At 39.1% G+C, this 27,949-nt stretch overlaps 1 protein-coding gene across 5 annotated transcripts in view; it reads right to left on the bottom strand.

The window, feature by feature from the left end:
• zgc:110045 (uncharacterized protein LOC664755 homolog) overlaps positions 1-27,949 on the bottom strand; it is a 462,322-nt gene that overhangs the window by 153,548 nt on the left and 280,825 nt on the right. For 4 of the 5 annotated variants that reach the window (XM_028817428.2, XM_028817426.2, XM_051935810.1 and 1 more), the window contains exon 1: positions 26,699-26,864. The exons of the other annotated variant lie outside the window; for it this stretch is intronic. The gene's annotated coding sequence lies outside the window, so the exon portion shown is untranslated. Of the gene's footprint in view, positions 1-26,698; positions 26,865-27,949 lie in introns of those variants that run through there. 5 annotated transcript variants of the gene reach the window in all.

The following is a 27,949-nucleotide window of genomic DNA, read 5'->3' as shown; positions in this document are numbered from 1 at the left end:
AGCGCACGCATAGCGCATGTAATCTGTTGCATATCAGTAGAATCAATTCTACGTATGGCTCTTGTTCACCATGTTCACATTAGAGGAGCACAGTGTTTTATTTATTTATTACAAAAAAAAAGTGACATGCTGCATATTTTCTACATGATGCCACACCAAATGCCCATTGTACACATTATACTGTATTTTCCCTACAGGGAAACTCTTTATATGGAAAGCCACTCCCCCTACTCCACACAACCACCCCTCCCGTTACCTAGCAACTGCCTTTATCTTTTTCTTGATTCATGCTGAAGAGCTTGAGGATTCGCACTCTCCAAGCACCATGGAGCTTCATGCTTCTTTTCTGTTCCCAATAGATCTATAGGATTGCGATCGCCAAGATTGTCATCATAAAAAGTGAGGATCGTATTACCAGAGCCCCTGTGGCGACTCAACAAAATGTATACACATGACAGGAAAAGGGTCCAGTGACTTTTTTTCTACCACTAGAGATCTTTATTTAAATAATAAATGCCATTGGTTTTGAAAGAAGTAAAACTCATAACTCATGTATTTTGCATTTTTTTTTTTTTGCAATGTGAAATGGAGTTTAACTGCAAATGTAATTTTTCGCAAATTGTTTTGCTTATCACTACTCATCTCACTCTCACCTGCTGATCACATTGTAATGTTAATTTCTCTTTCTTTCAATACCTCTACATGTCTTCTCATTACCAGCTGTGAGTTGTTGTCCTCTGGACTAAACACTTTTAGCTTTAGCAGAGTACAACCATTATTTGGACATTCATCATAGAAAAACATTGGAGGTTAGGTGAGGCCCTCCTAAATAACAGGGTGAACATGTCATGGAGAGATCAGCTGCCTCTGTTGCCTCTTAACCCATCGAGTTCTAATAAAGGACTACCTGCATTCTGCCTTATAGTAGACATCTATCAAAAGAATACTCGGCAAACAGTTTTACACTTGGGGAGACATAAAATGGCCTCCTTGGTGGATACCGCAGGCAGGTTTCAGTTCTGGACAGATAATAAACAACATCAGGGCAGAGTGGTGGCTCTGAGGCTAAGGATCTGCTCTGGTATATGGAAGGTTGCCGGTTCAAGTCTTGTTCCTACTCTGTTGGGCCCTTAGATATGAAACCTTAAAATTTCTCCGGGGCGCTGTACAATGACTGACCCTAGGCTCTGACCCCCAAAGGTCATACAAAAAGACAATTTCCCCTTGGAGATTAATAAAGTATATAAAAATCAGTCTTGTGACACAATTTAATGATCTTCTTTTACCTAGGTGTCTTTAAACATCAAGCTCAGTACATTGCTGTAGTTATCCTTTTTAAGGTTCTGTCTTCATCAGCCTTATTATTATTATTTATTTAGCTGATGAAATTAACCAACATAACCTTTAAAATCTTAGCAATGGTTTCTCCTGGCTAGGGTTCAAATCCTTGTTTCATGTCCTTCTTATTCTCTGTTGTGCCATTTATTTATGTTAATGTTACTTGTATTAAATATTTGCTATATTTGCCTGTGTTATATTTCATGTGCTTTGTGGGTGGTCCCCAAGAGGTAGGGTCACCTACCAATCACCACCTATAAATCTACTGGGTCTCCCACAGTTCCTGATGGAACATTTTGGTGACTTACTGTGATTTTTTTTTTATGATTTTTTGAATATTTTGGACCTGTGCTTTGGTTTTTTGACTTCGCTTTGGAAACTTTGTTGGGACTTGGTTCATCTGGGACTGGCAACTTCTATATGCCTTTGTGCTCTTTGAAACTTCATAGTGTAACAGAGCATTTTGTGAAAATTATACTTTGTATTTTATGAAGATTTGGTGTTTGCCTTTATATCTAATAGGTTTGACAGTAATTCTGTGCAGTGGCCATTTTGGAAGTGTTTTTTATGACTTATGTGCTTTGGGGCTCATAGTTCATAACAGAAACATTTCCTACAGGTGGAGCACAAGCAAGTTAAGTGACATGCTCTTGTTCACACGGTGAGTCAAAGGTGGCAATTGAAGTTAAAATCATTTGGTGTAAAATCTGGTGCCTTAATCAGTTCTCACTACACTGGTGACTTCTATATCTCTTATGGATATGGAAGGACTTTATCCATCTCATACAAAGAAACACACTTTCAACATACCGGTCATTCCACCAAGTGGGATACTTTTGAAGAAATTCCTACTATATATAAAGCATATCTACATTCAAGATATTCATATAGAAAGATGGTAGTAAACGAATCTTTGCCTCTACTTGCCACATTATCAAAAGCTTTAATTAATCTCCTACTAACGTCATCCAGACCTTTAAAAATTAAAATGAGCTTCTTTTTTTTGTCAGATAGACACCCTGAGTATGAAAGCTTCTTTTCATCAGAACCTTTAAAGATCTGAGAGCTGCACTCAGATTTGCTCATTTAGGATTTAAACATCCTTCAGTTTATTTGCTACTTTATTTTTCTTTCAAAGTCTGCAACTTCTTTAGATTTTAAGAAAAGTAAAATGTACTGACAAAAGGTCTCCTGTAGAACCTGGCTGACCTTTTCTAGTATGTGCGGCAGCAGTGGCTGAGCTTTCTCGAAGCACCTTGTCACTGTGCCTGAGGTAACGGAGCTTAATCTGGGCAGATACTCCTAAGAGAGCAAACAGGTCTGTCCTGGTGAGCAGTGGGAAGCAGACGTATTGTCTTTACGGTTTTTTGAGACTGTCTATCTACATGAATACTAAAAATAAAAAATGACATCAAAGCCAGCTTGACAAACTTTTTCATGAGACAGCCACTGCAAAAGGTCATAGGCAGACATTTTTTTAATACTGGTTGAGAGAAATGAACAATAAGAAGGAACTCTTCTAAAAATGTAGTTGATTATTTATTTATTTTTGAAGCACAATTTTGAATAGACATTAAGGAACTGATATGAACCTCAGAAAGCAGCTGGCTCAAATGTTAGCTCAGACTCATTAGGTGACTCCTGTCTATTTCCACCCACCCACTCTTCTTCTAACTTTTGTAGAACATCTTGAACGATTCAGTGCTGAACTTTAAATCATGCTTGGCATCTTGTGATAGTGTGAAGGGTGGCATACAAACAAAGAATGATTGATTGACCTCTTCTTCTTCTTCTTCTTTTGGATGCTCCCATTAGGGGTTGCCACAGCAGATCACCTTGTTCCATCTCTTCCTGTCCTGTACATCTTGCTCTGTCACCCCCATCACCTGCATGTCTTCTCTCACCACATCCATAAACCTTCTCTTAGGCCTTCCTCTTTTCCTCTTGCCTGTCAGCTCTATCCTTGGCATCCTTCTCCCAATATACCCAGCATTTCTCCTCTGCACATATCCAAACCAACACAATCTCGTCTCTCTGACTTTGTCTCCCAACCGTCCAACTTCAGCTGGCCCTCTAATGTACTCATTTCTAATCCTATCCATCCTCGTCACACCCAATGCAAATCTTAGCATCTTTAACTCTGCCACCTCCAGTTCTGTCTCCTGCTTTCTGCTCAATGCCACTGTCTCCAACCCATATATCACTCTTGCTGATACCTGTCTGTCACAGATCACTCCTGACACTCTTCTCCACCCAATTCACCCTGCCTGCACTCTCTTTTTCACCTCTCTTCCACAATCCCCATTACTCTGTACTGTTGATCCCAGGTATTTAAACTCATCCACATTCGCCAACTCTACTCCCTGCATCCTCACCATTCCACTGACCTCCCTCTCATTTACACACATGTATTCTGTCTTGTTCCTACTGACCTTCATTCCTCTTCTCTCTAGAGCATATCTCCATATCTCTCCGCCTCTTCTTCCTGCTCTGATATGTTTTAATTCCAACTATTTGCTTCGTTTACAGCATAACAAGCTCTTCTTTAGGACTCTTCCATGAAGTAGGCAAAGATGGAGTGGAGACCACACAGAACAGCAATTGAAGTGACAGGGTGGAATGTGGTAGAAAGGACAGGAACACTTTGTGAACTTTTAAAGGAGTCTGTCAATTACAAATTACAGTTAGTGTCTCATTTTCATGATTTTAGAATTTGCTCAGCTACATAGAGAGAGATGCTTACTCAGGTTTCATTGAAATGTAATGCAAAAATGCAACAGAAAAAGAGGGGTGAGAATGGGAGATGTCTTCATTCGTTTACTTTGTCTAAAGCTGGTAGAACATTACCTGATTTGTAGTCGGAGGGACTGCCAAACTTGATGACTGGTAGTTGCTGACCTTCTTGCCTGTGTATGTTCGATAAAACGACTACAAAATTGCAGGGTAGGTCAAATCTGACCGTATAATGACTTTCCAGCAGGGTTTCACATTTCCAAAGTTCTGTGAGTTTGCCAACCAAAATTGATCCACTGGAAGCCAAGTTGCTCCATGCAGACACATACTATAAATGGACATATGATGATGGCAGCAAGTGATTTTTGCATTTTATGGGTACGCACTTAAATCTGGACACAGGGCTTTGGATCTATGAGACAGCAGCTGTAACCACTGCACCAACAAGCATTTAGTTTCAATTATTTAATTCATTAACTCTTTCAGGATGTCAACTTTTGTTGAAATTCAGAGGTGATCAGCTGTAAACTGCGACAAAACTCACAGTAAGAGCCAATATTAGAAAGTTAAAGTTTGAGTTAATCTCATACTAATGTTTGCTTTATTTGAAGAGAATATAATTTCTTCCATAATCATAGTCAATGGTATAGTCTTTCCCCCCTATAAGTTAGTAAGAGATAGAACCTTCTTGCTATAACTGAGAAACAGTGTGTTAATAAGCTCTTGTTGTGTTTAGAGCAGGTCCCAGTAAACAGGGACTTGAAAGACCCATTTTCAAGTTAGAAATGGGATGAGCATACAGTTTTCTGACCGCTTTGAAATGGTTCAGAAATTATAAGTGACTAGTAACGATTTAAGATGTAACAAGATTAAGCTTAGAAATAAATTTTTCTTATTATAATTTTTCCCTTTTTTTGCTATTTTAATTTTCCTTTTTGTGTGAACTGTTTTACTTTGAAACTTAACTAAACTTTTAAAAACGAAGATATTTTGTCTGTGGAATTATTTCTGCGCGTCAGGCCTTTGCTGAATCCCATTTTTTGTGTTAGAGCTGCAGAATTTTGGAAATTTTGGGAAAACGCAGCTACAGTTACATTTCAGATAGACTCTTTGCTAGAAAGAAAGTTAGCTTCATGGATTTGACCTTGATTCCCTGCATGTGCATGCAGGAGTAGCGAAGAGCAAACAACCTCTAAAATGGCATTGACATCTGGCGAGAGACCAAAGCAAATAATACTCCATGGACAATATTTTGTGTATTACCACTGAATCAGACTCTAACCTGTCGGACTTCCATTTTGGTACGAGTGATCTGGAGATCAAAAATGAGAGTGAGGTACCAGTAGCATCTTATCGGTCCCCAGCTGATTGTGGTGCTGAACACATTAATGTAACTGAGGCGCTTACAGCGGCGTTCGCCTGGGAGTTACAAACCAGACCGTGTTGCATTTCGACTGTCACCGCCGTCCACATGTTGCACAAAGACAGCCAGGCAGCCGGCCCACCACACATTCCTGCTGGCCGTTGAACCATTACTGCCAGACACGGTGAATAGATGCCGACAGCAGCCACGTTTTATGTTGATTTTTGTGTGAAACCATTGCTTTGTGCGCTAATCAGAAAAATTGAGTTTTTTGGAAAAAATACTCAGCCCTCAAAGAGTTAAACTAATTTTAATATTGGTTAAAGAAGCCACCCCATAGCCTCTTCAGACCCAGTTACTGTTTGTAAGTGGCCTAAACATTCTATACTTGTCTTATTAAGTTTGTCTGCTGTTTTTTTCCCATATTTCAAAGATGTACATTGGATTTACTGGCGACTCTAAACTGGTCAGTGAGTGTGCCCTGTAATGGGTTGCTGCCCGACCTGAGAGTGTTTTCTACTTTGTAGATCATCATGCCAGCATTGACTCCAGCACCCCATAACTCTGAATTGGATTAAGTATTTCAAAATGACATGAGACTGAAGTTAACACTGCAAAAGCATGTGGATGCTTTACCCCCTGACACTGACCTAATAAAGCATTAGCCATTTTCAGACTCATGATTATGTAAGAACACTAGAAAACTAAAGTAAAAAAACTGAAAACCATCTAATAAAAAAAAAAAAAACAAAACTATTCAGTCACAAGAATTATTATGCATATATATTGTTTTTTATAAGTAGAATGAGTAATAAAAGAAGATGGGATGAAAAATAGAATGCAGAAAAAGTTATGTCCACTAGCATGGGTTAAACCAGGCAGTTAGACAATAAAATAAGGAACTTACTCAATTTTTGGATTTAATATGACAGCCAAACTTTACTGATGGGTAGTTTAAAAATCCAAAATAATAAAACAAGTAACCATTGTATCTTTCATTAGAATTGAATCTAAACAGCTCATAAGTTTAGACAACTTGCAGGGCTGACACAAAGCAATTCCATACTGACACTGGGCTAAAATCAGCCTCTATTGTGGTGTTACAAGAGAACAGACCTGGCCTGGGGGGCAGATAATTCATGCTGGAGCTAAGGATGTGCGTCTTGTTCAGAGAACACTGACTTAATACCAACTTGCTGCATAGGAGATTGAGACCTCCTCTTGACCAAGGATGCAGTGGTAAGTGATCCGTTGTTCATGATGAGAGGGGTATATGAGCCAGTTTAAGAGGAGAATCTGAGTCAGCCCTAGAAAATGGTTTATTCAGATTAAGGTACAGTATTAAATTCTCTGAGTTGAGTAATCTACATGGGATATTCTCTTCCCTTCTTAATTGGCAATCTTAACTATTTTCCAAATGACAATTATGATTCGATTTATCAACTTGTTTCATATGTTATATTTTGTAGGGATGCTAAATTAATATTTAATTTTCACTATAGTTACCCTCAAACTCCACCTACATGGTTTATTTACTGCAAGGAAGCTGGTGTTGACCCCAGCAGTTATGGGAAGAGCTTGGCAACCAATCCAAAAAAATAAATAAAAAGCAGCTGTTTGTCACAAAGCTCATTCACACAGAGTCACCACACTGACACTGAACACCTTTTAAGTGAAGGAAGAGGCCTGAGCTTTTGAAAACCCATGTACACATAAAGACAACATGGAGAATTTGCACAGAAAGTGGCTCCAATAAGAACTGAACAGAGCACCAAAAGACAACAGGGGACAATACAATCAGCAGGCCCATAATATTAAAAAAGTTTCATCAAAACAGTTTATCCAAAAGCCATTTTTAAGGTTACAACTTACTCACTATCTCATGGTCGATTTACTCACCCTGGTCATGCCAAATTGATCAGACCAGGCCAACGCATTCCAAGCAGCAGTCTGCAGCTTTTCCTGGGCAAGTTCCCACAAGTTCCCAGGTAAGGTCAAGAGAAGTAATCCCACCAATGAGTCCTGGCCTGCCCCAGGTGTTCTCCCAGTAGGTGATGCCTGGTATACTCCTGTAGACAACACTTATTCTTGATGTAACAATGTGTTTGCTGATTACTGGCTTACTTTAATCAGCTCATAGGTTGTCAGGGTGAATCACTCCCATTCTAAAGCCATTTAAAAGTTATACAAATTAAAATGAAACATAGCCCTGGACCACTGCATGGTTACTGGTGTAAACTATTAAAATAGTACACTTACTAGAAATGACTTTGATACAACATTCAAAACTCAGAAGGGAGAGGTTTGGCTGTAGAAAAATCAATCCCTTTAATTTACAGAAGGGTGGTACTTACTTCTTCAGTGGGCTGATCAAAATTATTATTTATTTACCATAGTGGTCTATAACATGGATGAAATTAACCACGTAAACCTAGAGTATGGAGAATTTTCCATATTTCCAAAATAAGAGTTTAAACATTATAAAAAAATGTAGTGGTGGAGTCCTAACACAATTGAAGTGCTACAACATACACCAAGGATCTAGTACAGTAGTCAGCCTCATGCTACTGGAGAACAGTGATGTAACCTTGTGCAGAAGTTTCCCTATGCCAAGATATGATGACCTTCTTCTTCTGCTTCCTTCTCCTCTTTTCCCACTTCTATGTGGGGTGTTGATGTGCCTGATTAACCTTCTCCATGCAGCCCAGTACTGCACCTTTTCCTTCAGATGTTCTTTTACTTTATCCATCCACCTCTGCTTTGGCCTCCCTTGCCTTCTCGTCCCCTGTACTTCCATTTTCATCACTCTTTTGCCCAAATATGAATTGTCTCTTGCATATCCATACCACTTCAACCTACTTTCCTGTACTTTTTTTTAGATATCTCTCATTTTTTATTGTACCTCTGATTGTCTCATTTCTAATTGTATCCATTTTTTGTAACTCCACACATCCACTTCAACATTCTCCTTTCTGCCACATCCATCTTCTTCTCATTCACTCCCTTTACTGTCCATATCTCACTCATTATTGCTGGTCGTACCACTGTCTTAAAAAACTCTGCATTTAACCTTTGCCTTAATTCTTCAATCACACAATACTCCTTACACCTTGCATTCAACTGTTCCATCCACACTGCAACCACACTGGTTTATCTCTGCATCTAATTTTCCATCATGGGCTACCACTAATCCTAGATATTTAAACTTATCCACTCTTTTCAATAGCTCTCACTAAAGGCTAAACATCAATTTAAACCACAAATTCTCTTTCTTACTCCTCTATTTTCCAAAGCCCTTCTCCATTCTCCCAACTTCCTCTCTACTTCTTTTCTGGTGTTGCACAGCAAAATTTCATTAACAAAAAGTAAGCACCAGTGGGGACTGGTCTTTTACCCCATGAGTCAACACATGAACAACAAAAACATAGATTTAAGGGCAAAAAATCTAGGCAAAGATATGACCATCTTATCACTGATGGTCTTCCTCGTGGCAACATACAAGTCACACTCTTATGTTTATTGATAGTTGGTCCTAATAGGATACCAACATCCTAGTATCAGCCAACCACTGTCTAGGAAAGGGAAGATGCATATACCCTACAGGATAATGCAGCCCATGTAAGGTCATCCTCCAAGAAATTGGAGTTCCAGAACCCACGTGCACCTGTGAGACTGTGCAGATCATTCTGGATTTCCTCCTTGTCACAATGAACAAGGGATGTCAAGTGTACTCTTAACATCCCTTTAAATGATGTCACTGTCCAGTTGTGGTCTGCTGCTTTTGTAATCCTGCACCATCACAAAAGTATGTAAGGGGCTTGATGACTGGAGCATGAGCTCTGTTCAGGGCACGGTGGCCAAAGCGGCTGTTACCTAAGTGGGAGCTACATCTAACAGACCCCTGTGTGTCCAAGCAGCCCAATTTAGGTAGCTGGCACAAACCTCTGCTTAAATTATCCAAGTTAAGCGATCACAAATATTAAGGTATTCCACCTAATAACGAAAATTACAGCAAATACTTCTGCAGTGTTATTAGCAAGCATAAAGACTCCTTTGGACCTCAAATATAGCACAGGCAGCTCCAACATCAGAACTAAATCATTGTTCCAAAATTATAAAAACAAGCCTACTGCTGTTTCACCACTGGCCAAGTTTATGAATGTAGGGTCTTTCAGAAAGCATGAAGTGGGCTATTCTGCTTTCTGGAATGGATGCCCCTCAGGTGAATAGAATCTGCTCTTATGATCAAAATCGTTCTTTCTTTCATAGGCCACTTTACTTCATTTTTGGTGAGGAGCAACACGCTGCCACTGAAGTAATGAAGCGCCATTTCTTCAATACAAATGCCATGTCTATTAAAAATTGGATGAAGATCTCTGATGCATTTCAAAAAATGGTAAAATCCATTTTCTGGAGGAGTTTAATACAGGGGAGGCATGGTGAGGCATGGAGTGAGTGTCTAGAAATCCACGCTCCTAGACACACTCTGGGTAATTCTGAATTTTACATCAATTGATAATCAAGTGGTAGGTTATACTTCGCATGCCAAAAATAAAATGGAATCTGCACGTGGTGTTGCTTGCACTCTCTGTGAGGTAATTAGTGTGTTTTAAATGGTTCCTGCTCTACACTTGTCATACCTCTTTTCAGTATGAAATAATAACGGAGGATCCCTACTTCCATTTTGCCATTGGTACATTTTATGAGAAGAACTAACATTTGATTTATTAGTTTAATTCCTGTGGAAATTATCTATCTATCTATCTTATCCCTAATACAGAAGTAAATTAATGTATCTTTTTAAGTTATGGTAGGCACTGTGGCGGACGGTCAGGGGCTATGCCCGGCCTGGACGCCCCTTTGGTATATGTTCATGGGGAGCAGCCATGGACTTTGCAATACCTCCCCCTGGACACTAGATGGCAACCCCCTTGGGTTGGAGCGTTGCCTCGGTTTCCTGCAGGGCTCCATGGGAATTGGAGTTGGGTGCAGCTCTGTTGGGTCCCGCAGGCGCCGCCAGGGGGTGCTGCAGCTGGGACTCCTGAGCCCTTATAAGCAGTGTATTCGCCACACCTGGAAGTGTAGACGGAACTCGGCAGTCAAGCACCTGGAGCACTTCCGGGTGGTCTATAAAAGGGGCCAGAGTCAGGAGGAGGAGGACTATGCTTGCCAGGAGGAGTGGTGGTGCAAAGAGGAAGAGTGTTTGTGCTTGGTGGTGTGTTTTGGGACTGTGCTGTGCCTGTGGGACACTGGGAAGACGTGCCCCACAGGTGAAGAAAAATAAAAGTTCTTGGTTTATTTTAACGTGCCTCCGGTGTGAGTCTGTGTTGCGTCAGGCGCCTATATAATGTCTTTTTATTACACTGGCATCCCAGATGGGACTCTCCACCTGTTAAAAGGTGGGGATCCTTCAAAAAATAATTGTGTAACGATGCGACACTGCAGCGTGGAGCATGCCCCCACGATAGCGCACCGGAGCCGCAGGAGGACCACCAGGAAGCTCCTAAGGACACCGCGCTGAAAGGGAACAGAAAGTCCGGACAGACTCAAAGGTCAGCCGCCATGCTGGCCAGCACCACTGGTTGCAGCAGGAGGTAGGTGATGGGCCCAGGGAATGTTTTTCCATTTTTTCGTCTGCCTACCTCCTAGATCCCGAAGGGTGAAATACCCATTGCTGGCCTGAGGACATGTGTCCGTGGTGTAACGGCGGAGTGAGCTCTGGGGAGAGTGAGGCTGGCCTGGGTGTTTCCTTCAGCCCCAGACATCGGTCAGAGGAAATGAGCTCAGACAAACTCTCCGGCGCGGTGTTCCCTGCAGAGGAGCAAGGAAGCCTCCCTGTAGCAGGTAAGGGGGTGGAGGATGTGTGTCGGCACCCCGCCGACACAAGAGTAGAGACAGGGACGGCAAACCTCCACCCCGCTCCTAAAGATCTCCCGAAGGGGCCTGCGGAGAAAGAGCTGGGCCTCAATGGCTCACGGTTGGCGGGGCTGGACAAGGTAAGTCAGGACCTGGAAGTGACGTCAACAGGGCCAGGTGGAACTTCCCGTGAATGGTCTGCAGGAAAGTGAGAAAAAGAGTCAGTGCACTCTGCCACATCCTGGTTAGATTCGGAATTGCCCTCACTCAAGCCCTTTAGCTGCCTCCCATGCACATGTGTCTGACAGCACTGACTTACCAACATAAATATCAGATCAAAATCCTGGAGCCTCACATATTACATCAGTGGAAGACACCTTGAAGTCAAGTCTGAATGTGTAACATAAGCAATGATAGGAGAAGAGCACCGGAAGATCCACAGTGAAGGCTGTCCAGCTTTTCACATAAAGTGGGTTACAAAGAAAAAAAGTACTTTTTCTGGTAAAACATTCCATAATGTTCTATGGTATTGCATCTTAAAGATGGACATGGTGTGCTCTAAATGATGGGAGTTCACTAAAGAGAGAACAGAGAGTGCAAGAGAGGACAGAGCCAGTTATACTTCCTTAGAAGACTGGTGTCCTTCAACATCTGCAATAAGATGCTGCAGATGTTCTATCAGACGGTTGTGGTGAGTGCCCTCTTCTACGCGGTGGTGTGCCGGGGAGGCAGCATTAAGAAAAAGGACGCCTCACGCCTGGACAAACTGGTGAGGAAGGCAGGCTCTATTGTAGGCATGGAGCTGGACAGTTTAACATCTGTGGCAGAGCGAAGGGCACTGAGCAGGTTCCTATCAATCATGGAGAATCCACTGCATCCACTAAACAGTGTCATCTCCAGACAGAGGAGCAGCTTCAGCGACAGACTGCTGTCAATGTCCTGCTCCACTGACAGACTGAGGAGATTGTTTCTCCCCCACACTAGGCGACTGTTCAATTCCACCCGGGGTGGTAAACGTTAACATTATTCAAAGTTATTGTCTGTTTTTACCTGCATTTTTATTACTCTTTAATATTGTTTTTTGTATCAGTATGCTGCTGCTGGAGTATGTGAATTTCCCCTTGGGATTAAAGAGAAAAGCTAAGCAAAATGACACCTTTTATTGGCTAACTAAAAAGATTACAATATGCAAGCTTTCGAGGCAACTCAGGCCCCTTCTTTACAACTTGCCTGAAGAAGGGGCCTGAGTTGCCTTGAAAGCTTGCATATTGTAATCTTTTTAGTTAGCCAATAAAAGGTGTCATTTTGCTTGGCTTTTCTGTACATTCATAATGGCTAACACGGTACAACACCCTAGTACCCTTGGGATTAATAAAGTATCTATCTATCTATCTATCTATCTATCTATCTATCTATCTATCTATCTATCTATCTATCTATCTATCTATCTATCTATCTAAAGGAACGAGCCATTTTTAATTAACTGCACATCTCTTCCAGTGGTTGCAGCAGCTTCAAGTTCATACAGTGTGGCTTCAAGATGAGTTTATATATTGCTTCATTGCAAGATTATTATTTAAATAATGTTGTTTTTCTTTATACAGCATTTACAGGGGTTGTGACCCCAAAACTATACATTATTCAAAAAGAGTGAGTTGGTCTTAATAAACTTTTGTATCTATAATAAATTTGTTTCAACTTAAAATGCATGCTACATGGCCTTTAGAATATTTCAGCAGTAAGTATGGTGGGGGGGGGGGGGCAAAAAAGGTGAATTTTATTAAATTTTAAATGTATATAACTATTGATAAAACTTAAAATCTAGAACTTAAGGCCTTTAAAAATTATTTTAAGAAATGGGATTGTAATGGCCAAAAGACAAACGTTTTTATCACACTAAAAAGGTTTAGCTGATGGCAATGAACCTGGCATACTGTTTTGGTTTGACCATACTTTCAGTGAGTGCTACATTCTTAATCAGTGATTCAAAGGCTGGCTGTGGTGGGATGTGGAACCAAAACCAAACTCATGCATTACTCAAAAATGGTCAGGTCTGCTTTCATGAAATTTTTCTATCTACATTATTGTTAATACTATTTAAAATATAGCCTCATGGAGTGTAATTAAAGTTACAGTTAGCCCAACATAACACTGAGAGCTTATGGAGCTTCAAATGTTTAATCATGAAAAGGGTATCAATAGTGGGAACAATATGAAAAACAGTAGTTTGCTAGCTTACATGTCATATCAATGATTTAATTATTTAACAAGCCATCCAGTATATTAAAGTGGGATACAACATCCATTTGTAAGCCCACAATACACTGGAGAAGTACAAGTAGTGGTGTTTATGGTTCCAACCCAGCAAGGAAATTATGGAATCCAGTCATACCAAATTTTTGACTCATGAGAGGAGATTGTGAATTTCCCATTGGGATTAATAAAGTATCTATCTATCTATCTATCTATCTATCTATCTATCTATCTATCTATCTATCTATAAGCACTGTAGGTGACAGATGGGACACTTATATTTCAGCCAGCAATGACAAAAGGGTCAACATTTAAAAAACACGTACTTTAAATACAGTATTTGCTTTCACTATGTAACCCATTATACAAATATACCAAGACAACAGCGGGCATCTTACCTAGTCTCTCTCTCTCTCTCTCTCTCTCTCTCTATATATATATATATATATATATATATCTGAGAGACCTGCAGCGGGCCAAGGGGAGAGGGAAGTGGGACCTCAGAAGTGGAGAGCTGGGCAGAGCCCTCCGCACTCATGCGCCAGCCTCCGTTCGTGTCATTGTACCTCTTGCCATGTGTTGGAACTTACATTGCCTCCACTAAGCTAACGATACCAGTTTGTTCAACAGACATTATCATCTAGAGATTGTTAAAGAGTAACGTTTGACGTTTTTGAGAGAGAGAGAGATTACAGCTACATGTGTTTTACAGGGTACCTGCTCATTGGCAGAGACGCAGGGGACGCTCTCCTATCTGAGCTGAACACGATCAGATACAGTGGCAATGTTTGATGTTGGAGCGCACCTACGTTCCACTTGGTCAGAGATACCTTGTCAACTTTTTACATTTTTGACAAAGAGATCGCAGCTACATTCTCGCCTCTGATAGCAAAACTAAAAATATTGTATATCAAGAGGCCCTTGGATACAAAAGCTATCAATATAAATTCTTCAAAATGCACATTATTTTTTATATATTTTTTTATTGATTTTTAATGTTTGTCCAGTTTCACTACTATGTGGGCAGAGCCAGGGGGACAGCTAGTATAAAATAAAGTTGGACTTTCAATATAAGCCGACTCCTTATAAGAGACACGTATGGAAATTTTAGGAAGAAATCAAAAGGTTTTGAGCCTCTGAGTGCATCTACATCTAACACTTACTTATCAGTGATTCCAAAAATTTAAGAACAATCTTTGAACCACACAAATGAACCCCAAATGAGATCAAAAGGACAATCTGTACAAAGAAATTACAACAGTTGACATAATATACATAAAATGAAAATTCAAACAAGAAAATTTATTTATTTAATCATATTCACCCAGTCAGTTTAAAATTCCCATAATGCTAGGGGACATGCCACTCCTACAAAAACTAAAGATATTTAAATGAGAAAAATATCAGTAGTGTATGTTACAAAAGGACTGCTCCCTGCAGTCTTAGTGAAATGCAATGCCTTTTGGGTTTCATTCGCCTCATTTGGTTAATGGGAAAAGTTTTTCTAATATGACTTATCTGTAATAAGCAGCTAGAATGCCCTTCAAAGCTGCCATCTAACCCAGCAATCACAGGTTAAATTCAGCCGTACACCCGGCATGTCATCTCACATGAAACAAATTACAGAGATATTGTGCATTTGTCACTGATACTATTTAAAAATGCTTATTTATAGAACAATACAGCCCAGTGCCACTCCAAGAAGACATTTTAATGGTAGCAACTTCAACAGAATGAAGACTCTCCCAGTAAACATGGTGCAAAACATAATGAAAAAGGGAAAAAAGAGACCTGAATGTGCAATGGCAGAGGGTTTCTGTCTTTGGATCACATATGGCAGCTTTTCAGCAGCTTTTCAGCTTTAAATACAGTACGCTGCTGAGGTTTAAGCCGATTGTGAGCTCTTCCATCTGTACCCTAAATAAAGTGCTTGCTTTACTAAAGGGGCATTTCAATTTTCCGTGCAATATTTCTACTGTGCAAGAGAGGGAGAGAGGGGATGTTTTGTTGTGCTAGCACCATAAGGTCATAGAGATGAGGTCAAAGGGATGAGAAGGCCCATATCTGTACCAGACTATTATCCACAGGTGCAGCTCCTGGATTGTATTGTCTAATCCATGGCTCTAACTCATCTCTCTCTCTCTCAGTATTTTAATCCACAGAGGATCTGTGCAACAATATGGGTTTTTAAATAGAAATTAAGATGAGTTCATTTAAGTCACAATCAAATCAGGTAATAGAGAATCAGAGCTGAGCCAAACCCTTCTGCAGGCTGCCTCACGACATTCATGAGTTATTTCTAGTGTGCTCTCCATCTAATAATGAATGGCAGTCAGGACATAATGAAGAGGTTGTTTATAGAGGACTTGCAGTAAATTCACAAAGTAGAGTGCATATACTGAGGGACATCATCAGTGTCAAGAAATAAAAGTACAGAGCCTGTCAGTTCTATGATTTTTAAATACATGGACATACTGAACAATCATCTAATCCTCACCATATCTGAAAGCTAAATAAATATACGCTGGAATGACAAACAGCACATTACAGATTTTGCTTTGTCATCTTGGTGGCATTGCTAGACACTGCTGCCTTACAAATCTAGCATCCTGGGTTTAAATGCTGTGTGTAGGTTATACATTTTCTCCATGTTTGTATGGGCTTTTCTCCTGGTGCTCCATTTTTTTTCCCATATCCCAAAGATGTCCAAGGTCGGAACTGTGTATATGACCCTGAGATAGACTATGTGAGTACCATGCTCAATGCTCCGGCATCCTGACCGGGATAGACTCTGGTTCCTTATGAGGAAGGGAACCTGAAATGAATGGACAGAGTTGGACAGGCATCCCAACCGGGGTGAAAGCTGGTTCTTTACCGGGATGGGAGGCCCAATCGTAAGTACAGATGGTGGATGCTTCCTGGGCTTATAGTCCTCCCCAGTACACATAATGGCAGTATCCTACTGGTGGATATCGCATATGGATACCTGCAGGGCAGGGTGAGAATTGTAGTCTATTGGGATAGCACCTAAGGGATTCTTGGGTGCCACCATGGGAGACTGCATGGGAGCACTAAGCCTTCTTTGAAGGGCTTCTGTCTGACCTGGAAGTGCTTCCAACATGCAGTGCTATGGCACTGGAAGTACTCCCAGGTCCAGCACAAAAAAAGTTGGTTTTCCTGCCTCAAAGGTCAGAGTTGGGAGGAGAGTGGATGAGACTATATGAGAGACGCGGAAGGAGAGAAGAAAACATATTTTGTACTATACTATTGTGGAAGAGGACTTAGAGGTCTGTGAAGGGACTATAAAATAAAAGCATCTTGTGTCTGAACCCAGGACTGTGCCGTGGCTCAGTGGTGCCTCCTACTGGTCACAATTTGTACTACCAAATTCCTGCCCTGCACTTGAAGAAGCTGCAGTAGGCTCAGATACTCATGACCATGGGTTAGGCTTGTTTGATAATGTTATAGTTTTATTTATTTAACAAAAAAAGCAAACATGCAGATGCCATTAGCTAAGCTTTTAACAAACTACAGACAAAAAAAGAATGGACTAAATAGTCACCTATTGTAAAATTTCTTACAATCTTAACTTAAAGTAAACTTCTGAGATTTTTACCTACATTTTGGAGTTGTGTGCTATATTTATGGACTTTTATTATTTTCTAGCCTCTCTTTGTTCCAAACCTACAGTACAACCTGTCCCTGACTACAATATTCCTTATAGACATGGTGAGCAGAGAAATGTAAAATATCCTTAAGCAGGGAGTCTTTGACTCCTGAGAGTAGGCATTCAGCATTTTTTTATTATTTAAAGGTATAAGTTATAGTTGGTGGTGCAATGATTACCACCGCTGCCTTAAGGATCAAGAATTTTGGGTTCAAACCCCATTCCTGATATTTTATCCATTTGTTTTTGAGTTTCTCGTTTGTCTATGGGAGTTTCCTTCTGAGAACTCCAATTTCTTACCAAGTCAAGTCAAGTCAAGTTGGGGAGCATGCACTGGTACAGTTGCCGCACCCACTACACGACGAAACAACTTGGGATCCTGGTTGGCAGCTCCCCAGGCAGACACGTGGTCCAGTCCCACCCTCCGGAAATTACCCTCTACCTGCCACAGCTGGGTGTTATGTGGGCCACCCCTTGGCCTGGTCCAGCCGAACAGGTTTAATAACTTTTCGTTAAGTTTATAGCTGTCGCTTATCCAACACCATTTTTTCCTTAACTGCCTTTGTGCAGAATGAGTAGCAGATCATGAACCACTTTGAATATCTCTCCAAACACAGACAGGCTGTTGTCTTGGACACAACAAAATGAGAATGTGGAACATCATAAAAGATATCCCTGAAAATTCCAATAACGTGAATGGTACATGTCATGGGTGAAGTTCACCTGTACAGTCTGAGGATTCTTTTCAGAGGTGCCTCCATCTGGTGCCTTTATTGCACCATACTTAATAGAATCCATCTTGGGTAGGCCATGTTAGTATTCCCAGGATCCCTTCTGCTGCCCTTTCTGATCACAGTTTGATTTGTATTGTAGTGAGTTTCAAAGTCTGATCCTCCTGAACTCTTAAAGGTCACATTTTGCGACTTTTCCAGTGATTGTCAGTCACAGAATTTATTTACATAATATCAGCAAGTCAGAGACAGTCATCTGCATACTCCCATGAAGCTAGTTGTACAATGTGACATAGCAAGCGACACTCCAACTAGTCTGTGATTTGTTACGATCAAGTCAAACAAGTTTGATTTTGTCTTTAGTTGTAGGGCTGGGCTCTGTTTGCATCAACCAAAGAAAGCTTGTCCAGAAGTACAATGTATATAAAGAAGTGGCAAGGAATAAGGAACGCAGGACCTCACAAACAGAAGAGAAGCTCATCTGGCTGATGTCTTTTGTTTGTTTTATGTACCGATTAGGAGTGGGGAAAAAAAACAGGGGATTGCAGCTGAACTCGCTGTAGGTGTAAACCCTTTATACAGCACTGGCTCCATCATGCAGCACGATATGGGTTGTCACAAAAAAAGGGGTGAGATAGACTTTGCTAGAAGATCGGCACTCAGCTGGTAAAGTGGACATGCCCAGCAATTTTCTTTCATATAAACTGACATGGTCCAGGAACACGAACAGCAACTGCAGTTAGCAAATGTGACATGCTCCACAGCTAGAACTTGTGTAATGTGACATCAGCATTCTATGATGCCTTTTTCATAAAACATCCTGATTAACAGAATAAAAGGCAAGCTGAAAGACATGATGTCTCTACATTTAAATCTGAGTTGGTTATCAGATATGAATTTATATTCTAGTGATTTTAAGCATAACACTTTGAAGTTAAGGCCACCATATCAAAATCAATACGCAAGTGAACACAATACGAAAAGAGTAGTGAATGACTAAAAAATAAACCTAGTCTTTTTAAAATCCAACCTTTCGGTTTGGGGAGCATACATGGTTCATCAGACATACCCGTCAGGACCCAGTCCCAGGTCTTCAAAAGATGGTTTAGTCCTCAAGAAAAAACAACTAGATATTTGAAGTCACTCTTTCTATTGTCCAGAAAGAGTAAAGTGACTAATAACTTGGACTTTGATGATATCATAAATTAATTTACCAGGATAAAGGTAAGAAAGACACTAAGTTAGGACAACTGACTTATTAATAATTATTGAATATTCTCTACTTGTGTTTTCTACAGTATCTAGTCCTATTGTTAGGTGCTGGCCTGTACAGTATTTGTTGGTAGGATATTAAACAGAGATAATGTTGATGGCTATAACGTTATTGTTTGCTGCTCGACTATATTTAGTCAGGTACTTCACTACTGGCCTACAGCATTAGATGTTTAGAGAGCAGCTTGTGAGTGTCAGCGACTGCATTGATGTACATTGTGCATCTACAATATCCAGAGCTGCACCATTCACTTGGCCTTAGCAATGACAAGCTCAGTTTCAGAGAACTAGTCACTGGGATTTTTGTCATTGCTTGTGAGAAATGATGGTAGTCAAACAATTATCACCATATTTCCAAAATTGTGTTAATATGTGGTGTATTATATAAATGGGTTATATTGCATTTATGTTCTACTTTTGATTGCAACTTGTGTATGGTTTTTTTCTCTATATTGCCAACTTTTTATTTAAAGAACAATAATTCCAATGCAAATTATTGTTTTCCTTCCTAGGTATATCAGTAGGCAGTTTGGATTTGATTTTGGACAAGAAGATAATGTAGTCAAAAACAAGCCAAAGCTGAAACCAGGAAGTTAAGTAAATCAAATAAGGAAACCAAAACGCAAATGTCATAAAGGGATTTTGTCACGTTTTATATGGCTCTTTTGTATTTTTTTAGCAGAAGGAATTTTACTTCAGTGGAGGATTTTGAATTCATCAAATATTCAAAATGCTAAAAATTTATTTTGCACCATTATTGAAGCCATTTTGTTTAATCCAGGACGTGGCCATTTTGGGAGTCTATTTGTTAGAATGTGGCTCTTATTTTAGTTATGACAACAGGATCTTTATCTTTCTGGTAAAGTCTTTGCTTAGTTTTATGACTACGATTAATCTTGTGATCCAATACCTTCCTAAACTGCTAGCTCTCCACCTCTAGCAAAACAGCTAAGCCCAAAATGTAGTAAAGGAAACAAAATAAAATTATCTGAAATTTTAAGCAAAGAAACACACACACACACACAAATGTCTTTAGTGGAATGGGCATCCTGAAAAACCTCTAGTGAAAAATAAAAAGTCTGATAAAAATTCAGAATAATGAGAAAAAAAATAAAATGAATTCAAAAACATAACAATTGCTGTGTAAATTATTGAGTACTAGCTGCCCCCCGCAGCTCCACCCGCATAGTAGTGAAACAGGACAAAATTTAAAAATCAATAAACAAACCGGTATCGCTAGCTAAGCAGAGGCAAGGTCCGCTCCAAAATGTAGCCAGAGGTACAGTGATTCGAGCGGAGTCTGGTGCGTGAGTGAGGAGGGCCCCACCCAGCTCCCCGTTCCTGACGTCACGCTTCCCGCTCCACTCGATGCGCAGCCTTTGTCTCGGATTAGCGTGAATAAATCGCTCCTGAAAGCGAACTATGATACTTAGCGTGATGAGAGAAGTCGCAAAATCAACCGGAATGTTCAAGCAAATTATAGAAAAAAAAAACCAATCTAAATCCGTTAAGTAGTTCTCTCATGAAAAGGGGACAGACATACAGCCAGACACACAAACGGACATTGGATGCTATATATATATATATATATATATATATAAAATATATATATATATATATATATATATATATATATATATATATATATATATAATATATATAAAAAAAATATATATATACAGTAATCCCTCGCTATATCGCGCTTCGCCTTTCGCGGCTTCACTCCATCGCGGATTTTATATGTAAGCATATTTAAATATATATCGCGGATTTTTCGCTGCTTCGCGGGTTTCTGCGGACAATGGGTCTTTTAATTTCTGGTACATGCTTCCTCAGTTGGTTTGCCCAGTTGATTTCATACAAGGGACGCTATTGGCAGATGGCTGAGAAGCTACCCAGCTTACTTTTCTCTCTCTCTCTCTTGCGCTGACGTAGGGGGGTGTGAGCAGGGGGGCTGTTCGCACACCTAGACGATACGGACGCTCGTCTAAAAATGCTGAAAGATTATCTTCACGTTTGCTATCTTCTGTGCAGCTGCTTCCTGAAACGACATGCTGAACGGTGCTTCGCATACTTAAAAGCACGAAGGGCACGTATTTTTTATCTGTCTCTCTCTATCTCTCTCTCTCTGCTCCTGACGGAGGGGGTGTGAGCTGCCGCCTTCAACAGCTTTGTGCCGCGGTGCTTCGCATACTTAAAAGCCAAACAGCCCTATTGATTTGTTTGCTCCTTTTGAAGAGGAAGATATGTTTGCATTCTTTTAATTGTGAGACTGAACTGTCATCTCTGTCTTGTCATGGAGCACAGTTTAAACTTTTGAAAAAAAGACAAATGTTTGTTTGCAGTGTTTGAATAACGTTCCTGTCTCTCTACAACCTCCTGTGTTTCTGCGCAAATCTGTGACCCAAGCATGACAATATAAAAATAACCATATAAACATATGCTTTCTACTTCGCGGATTTTCTTATTTCGCGGGTGGCTCTGGAACGCAACCCCCGTGATGGAGGAGGGATTACTGTATATATATATATATATATATATATATGTATATATATACAGAGAGAGAGAGAGAGAGAGAGAGATGTGTCTTCCCAGCTAGTATAATGAAGTTATTAGATTCTGCTTAATATCCTATAAAACAAATAATCATTGGCATTTGGTTGAAAAACTCAACTTTTATTATACATGTCTGTTTTGCTTTTTTTTTGGTTAGCTACAGGGGTTTTTTGGATGGGGGCCCCCAATGTCTTGTCAGACCAAGGGGCCCTTGAGCTGAATTATTCTCTCTTGCTGGTAAGTAATATAATTGAGTATAATTCAATAATATTTTTCAGTACAAGTCTTTGTGAAATAAATTGAAAACTAAAGCATTGTATTTTCACCTAAACATGTCTGTTCCCCCAGTGCAGGTTGTTTCCATTTTCCACAGAATGGGCCAAACAACCTGCTCTGCTCAGCTCTTATCTTTGATAGAAATCTTCAGTTTCTCCTCTTTAGTCCCTTACCTTAAGACATTTTTAATCATCTTATAACTGAAAAAAGATATGAGTTGACACAGGAAACATCTAAAACTAATGACAGAGGGAAGATAGCCCACAACACACATGCCTCCTGGAGAGCTGGCAAATTCATGTGATAGGCCTGGACTACATCTGTTTGAGTTATGAAACGTGGCTACACACGCACAATGACAAAGACAAGCCATATGGGTTCATCCCCACAGAGACCCATAAGCTAGACGTTAAGGGGTCATCTTGCATCCGCCGCTAGACTTTAGGAGTTCACAGGGGGAATGAAGAAAATATTTGTATAACAGGAGGACAGAAATCATTGGAGTGAAACACAGGCTGTGATTTAGCAGGGGAATCTGAAAAGATCTGGTTAGTGCAATAATGGCCAAAAAATCTGTTTCTAGAACCACAGTGAAAAAGCATACTTCTCTCAAAAGAAGTATTTAAAATTTAAAAATGGATTAAATAAGGTCCAAGGCTGGTTGACTTCTTGTGCTGAAAGTTCCCAGGGTAGGCTGAGGGCCCATGACAATGAACTTTATAAATGGGTTAGAAATGGATGAAAGAATAAATATGGTGGATGTAAAACATCATCGTGGACACAGAGCCACACAATCAAGCTGTATAAGATTTCGACCTGGAAACATTAGTTTAATAGGAACTGACATGCTATGTCGGGCTTAATGGGTTGTTTTTGTCAAAACTTCCTCTTAAGTATACATTCAATAATTCTTGGCAAAGCTTGTTTTGCATGAAATAAATGTAAAGAATAAGTGGTTGCCAGTTCTGTGCTTTTCCTCTTCTATAGGCATATTTAAATGAAATCTTCAGGGCTCAGCTAATTTGGTTCAGAACAGTAAAAAAAAAATCAATCAAGAAGAATTATATTGGGGCATTCATTGTGGAACAGAGCCATTCTTCCTGGTTTGGCTCATTAAGTAAATGAAATAAGTAAAGCTCAACATTTCTTCAAAACTTGTAGGCAGGGATTTGCTGGTTATTGTTAAGAAAAAAAATAATAACACAAATCTTTTTTTTTTTATCTCTTCTCTTATTAAACTGTATTAGATAGATAAATGGACAGACAGACAGATATTATGAAAGTCACCACAGAAAACACAGCAGATGGACAGAAGCATCATCAGTTTAACAATAATTTTTTTGGTTCACTCAGGTTGGCGAGTTGCACCCAAATCTTTTTCCTTCACTCTCTGCAGTCCTGGGTAACCTTAGGGGGAGACCAATGCTTTTTATGTCATAGGCAACAAATAAATGGGCACCAAAACCGCTTTCAAATTATTTAATAAAAAATGCAGTAATAGCCTTTGATGGTCCACAGGTCACTTTACTAAAAATAAATCGTCATGCTGACAACCCGGTACATCTTATTATTTATAAATTAAAAATTTCGAAAACTCAATTTGAGTGTTATGTAATGCCACATAAATCTAAAATAACTGAGCTAGGACAAATGACCGAAAGCAAAATACAGAGGACATTTTGTTAAAAGTGTGTTAAAGTAAATGAATGTACTTTACCACCAAATACATCTATGTAGGCAAACTTTTCTAACTCTACAGTGAATTCTAACATTTAATATTTCAAATATAAAAATCACTATAAGTTATGCTGTATGCACAACAATACAATTACCTATTATCTATTTAGGTTAGGTTAGGTTATTAAATATTTAGAAATATCTAAGTATTTCCCAGGTTATGAAGAGCCAAAGCCTGTCCTAAGGACAGTGGGTGCAAGGCAGATGCAGAGCAACGGCACATTGTAAGGAATAAAGTTAGGGATGTCACGATTTGTTTTTGCACCGTGAAAGAAAATCCATGTAGATAAAAGAAGACATGCAAATTATTCACAGAAAGCATACAAGCCTAAAAACGAACCACGATTCAAGAACTACAAGGTGGCAAAAATTATAGATACATGAATATTTATACAGTGGTGTGTCTGTGAATTTATATATTAGTTTATATTAATCATTTGCATAATTAATATACACCACAGATTACAAATTAAAAATTCTGTTTTTTAATTTCCATTTCTTTCTGAATGATGTTGACATCTTTTATACGGCACCTACTCCCTAAAACTGAAATATATTCTAAAGAGTTTACTGTTTTCCCTACTTGAACTTAATGAGCTTTTATTTTATCAAGTGCTCAAATCAATACTGAAAGATCTTGCTTTAAGTACAATATGTAAACATAATTAGTCTTGTCTGTTTGTTCTATAATCCGCACCAAGTGAATTAAGACACCACGGCCTATGCAACAGCAATGAAATAAACAGTTGAAAGCAAATGTAGCGGTAGATCATAACACACTTTTTTTTTTTTTTAATAAAAACTCTCTACTATACAAAAAACAAAGGTGGATAATAAACCATAAATTAAACCAATAAAGAAGCCCATAATTTTATAATAAATTATTAAAAATGTAACAGAAACATTAGGGAGTAAATGGGCAGTGACCATAGATAGATAGATAGATAGATAGATAGATAGATAGATAGATAGATAGATAGATAGATAGATAGATAGATAGATAGATAGATTAAGGATATTATATGGGGATGTAGCAAAATAAAAATTTAAATGTAGGTAGTTAATGTAAAGATTAATACCAAACAAAATTGGTGTAAATTTAAAACTGATTTAAAAAAATTTTGGAAGGATGCAAATATACTCAAATTAAAAACGTTTCCATTTGCTAGATAAACAGGCACCATGTTTACAACAGAAAAGGCATCGGCTGAAACTCGAGGCAAGTCACAATGGTTTTATGTAAAATCTTTATTTTTTTGTCTTTGCGAATAGAAAGGTCACTCAAGGTTACATCAGGCCGGGGTCTCGTCTTTAACAGTAATCATAATCAATTAAAGTCAAACTGAGCTAGTCGGCTGCTAATAGATTCTGTACGCTGAAGTTCCAAAGAAGTGCACAGTCCCCGAATAACAACATTTGAAGGAGACGACTGACTACTGACTCGTTAAATACAATGCAACAGGGTTACTCTCATATAATCTGGAACTTTTCATACAAGGAAACTATTCTTTCAGGATTGTTTGCTATAAATGACTTAATTATATTTTCATGTTTGCTGTTGCATTCACACAACACTCACTGTTCAAGTTAAACTGAACAATGCAAAGAAATGCTGATCTCACTCTGCAGCTGGAAATTAACGGAAAATATCACAGAAGAAAGTAGCAGTAAGCCCTGTAATTTTCTGCCAAAAAAAAAATTAAAGAAGCCATTAACATTTCATGCTCTAACTCCATTCTTTAAAATCATACGAAAATACATTAGGGAAGCTTCAACCGGGTTTAAAAAAAAAAAAAAAAGTAGTTAACTCTCTTCCCTAACATTTTATTTGAAATAAATCAATGGGATAACAAGTTGAAGGTAGTAGTTGCCAGGTAAGAAAGGCCAAACTCAGCTCCCACATAATGAACAGATGCAAAATAGGTAAAGTTAGACAGAAATATATACTTCACATATGTCAAATAATTAGCCAACACAAATGAATGAAGAAAATAAAAACACACGCACAGAAAATGCACCCTGTCGGCATCTTGCTCCGTACTGCTGTCATAACTTTAGGTCAATGAGAGGTGCTCCACGGCCTGAAGGGCACAGGCACCCTCCCTCAGACAAGATAAATACCCCCATGACAATACACCTGACTTGACATATATTGACAGAGCCATATAATGGGATTAAGTAAATAAAATGTTATTAGAAACCAGACAAAAAAGGAATCAATAAAGCAATTAAATACAGCAATGCATAAGTGCAATGAACACATAAAATCAAGCAGCAGATACAAAATTCTATATATATGTAAATACATATCCAAATATATCAACCAATAAACCTAAAACTTGTTGAAGTTTGAAATTATTATTCAAAATTTATGTTGAAATTAATTAGCAATGTATTTATACACAGATTCCTGCTTTAGTGTCTCTAATAAGATAGGCAGTATATAGAAAAGAAATAGGCTATGAAACAAACAGTTAAAGAAATTACAATTAAGGAAATATAAAAAAAGTAAACTAATAGAAATAACAAGGAGATGAATAAGCAGTAATCAATGGTAGATAGAGATAGGAAAGGCACTATATGATAGATAGGGAGAGAGAGAGAGAGGAAAGGCACTATATAATAGATAGAGAAATAGATAGAATATTGAAAACAAACACAGATCATTATTTGAGTCCTGCTGCCTACATTGAAGAGCCACCGCTTACAGGAATTATTTCAACTTTGGTGTCTTCTTCCACCCAAGCTCGTCTAAGGTCTCTCTGCATCCTCAGAGACTGATGCCTGTGACAGGCAGTACAGCAGCGATACCCCAATGCCACGCACCCAAACTTGTGGCCCATTTTCTACCTCGCCCTCTTTCTTGTATATATTCAACCAAGATAAGTGGCAGCAGACAAGTGTAACAATACTGACCTGCTGAGCTCTTTGGATACTTTACTTTCCCCAGTAAATAGTCCTTCTCCTGTTCCTGCCAGCTTTAGTGTGGTCCCCCTATTTGTCAGTTGATTCCAAAGTGTGGACAGATGGCCAGAAGCCCTAAGCCCTGCTGGAATGAGCAAAGCTCTCTCTCTCTCTCTCTCTCTCTCTCTCCTTGTTCCTAGCTTAGCCCCTGGCAGATCAGCCTGATTCAGGCAAAGTGAGCTCACAGCCCCCTCCACCAATCACTTCAATTAGTGACACATGAGAGGAGCTTCTCCCCCCACCCAAAAAAGAAAAAAAAAAAATCAGATTGAGAAAAAGGCCAGAGGATGAAGCACAGACACTGACCATCAGAAGCCACACAATAAAAACCAAAGCCTGCCCAAAAATATTCCTTTCAATGGAATTTAAAAAGAGAAAAAGAAATAAAAATAAAAATAGAATGAAGAGAAAGTTATAGAAAACAGCATACAGATTAATTTAATAAAAGAGTTTTAACATTGCAGACATTTTTGGAAGCGGGATGACAGAATTTCCTTTGTTTTGAAAGGTTAATTTAGTCAAACACGTCTCTTTGTAATATTTCTTACTAATGTAAAGCAAGTTACGCCTACACCGATGCAAAAGACAGACTGCTGCAGCACAAAGAATAGACCTCCACTGCGACTTCCTAACTAGTTACCAATTAGCCTAACACGCACATCTTTGGAATGTGGAAGGAAAATCTGAGTACTCACAGGAAGGGGGGGGGGGATCACAGAGAAGTGGGGAGAACATGCAAAAAACACACAGACAGTGACCCGGCTCAGTGTCAGACCAAGTTGAGCTGTTAGGTTGGAACTACAATGAATACACCCCTGTGCACACACGATATTTGCCAACTCCGATCCTGGAGAGCCACAGTGGCTATAGGTTTTCATTCTAACTATTTTCTTAGATAGTGATTAGTTTTTGCTAATAATTAACTACATTTAATTTATCTGCTATTTAAGAATCAGATCCTTTAAATCCGGGTTGAACAACGTCGGTCCTGGAGGGCTACAATGGCTGCAGGTTTTTGTTCCAACCCAATTGCTTCATGAGAAATCATTCTTTGCTAATGAAGCACTTATTGCTCAAGTTACATTTTTCTTCTTCATTTTAGTTGTCTCACTTGTTAAGATTTTGAATCCTTAATTTCTTATTTTGGTCTTAAATGGCTGTATTTATTATTTTATCTGCTCCTTATTAGCAATAAGATGCAGA

Source organism: Erpetoichthys calabaricus, chromosome 13 (genome assembly GCF_900747795.2).
Source record: "Erpetoichthys calabaricus chromosome 13, fErpCal1.3, whole genome shotgun sequence".
In the NCBI taxonomy this organism is placed as follows: Eukaryota; Metazoa; Chordata; class Cladistia; order Polypteriformes; family Polypteridae; genus Erpetoichthys; species Erpetoichthys calabaricus.
This window is presented reverse-complemented; position numbering and strand designations above follow the sequence as displayed.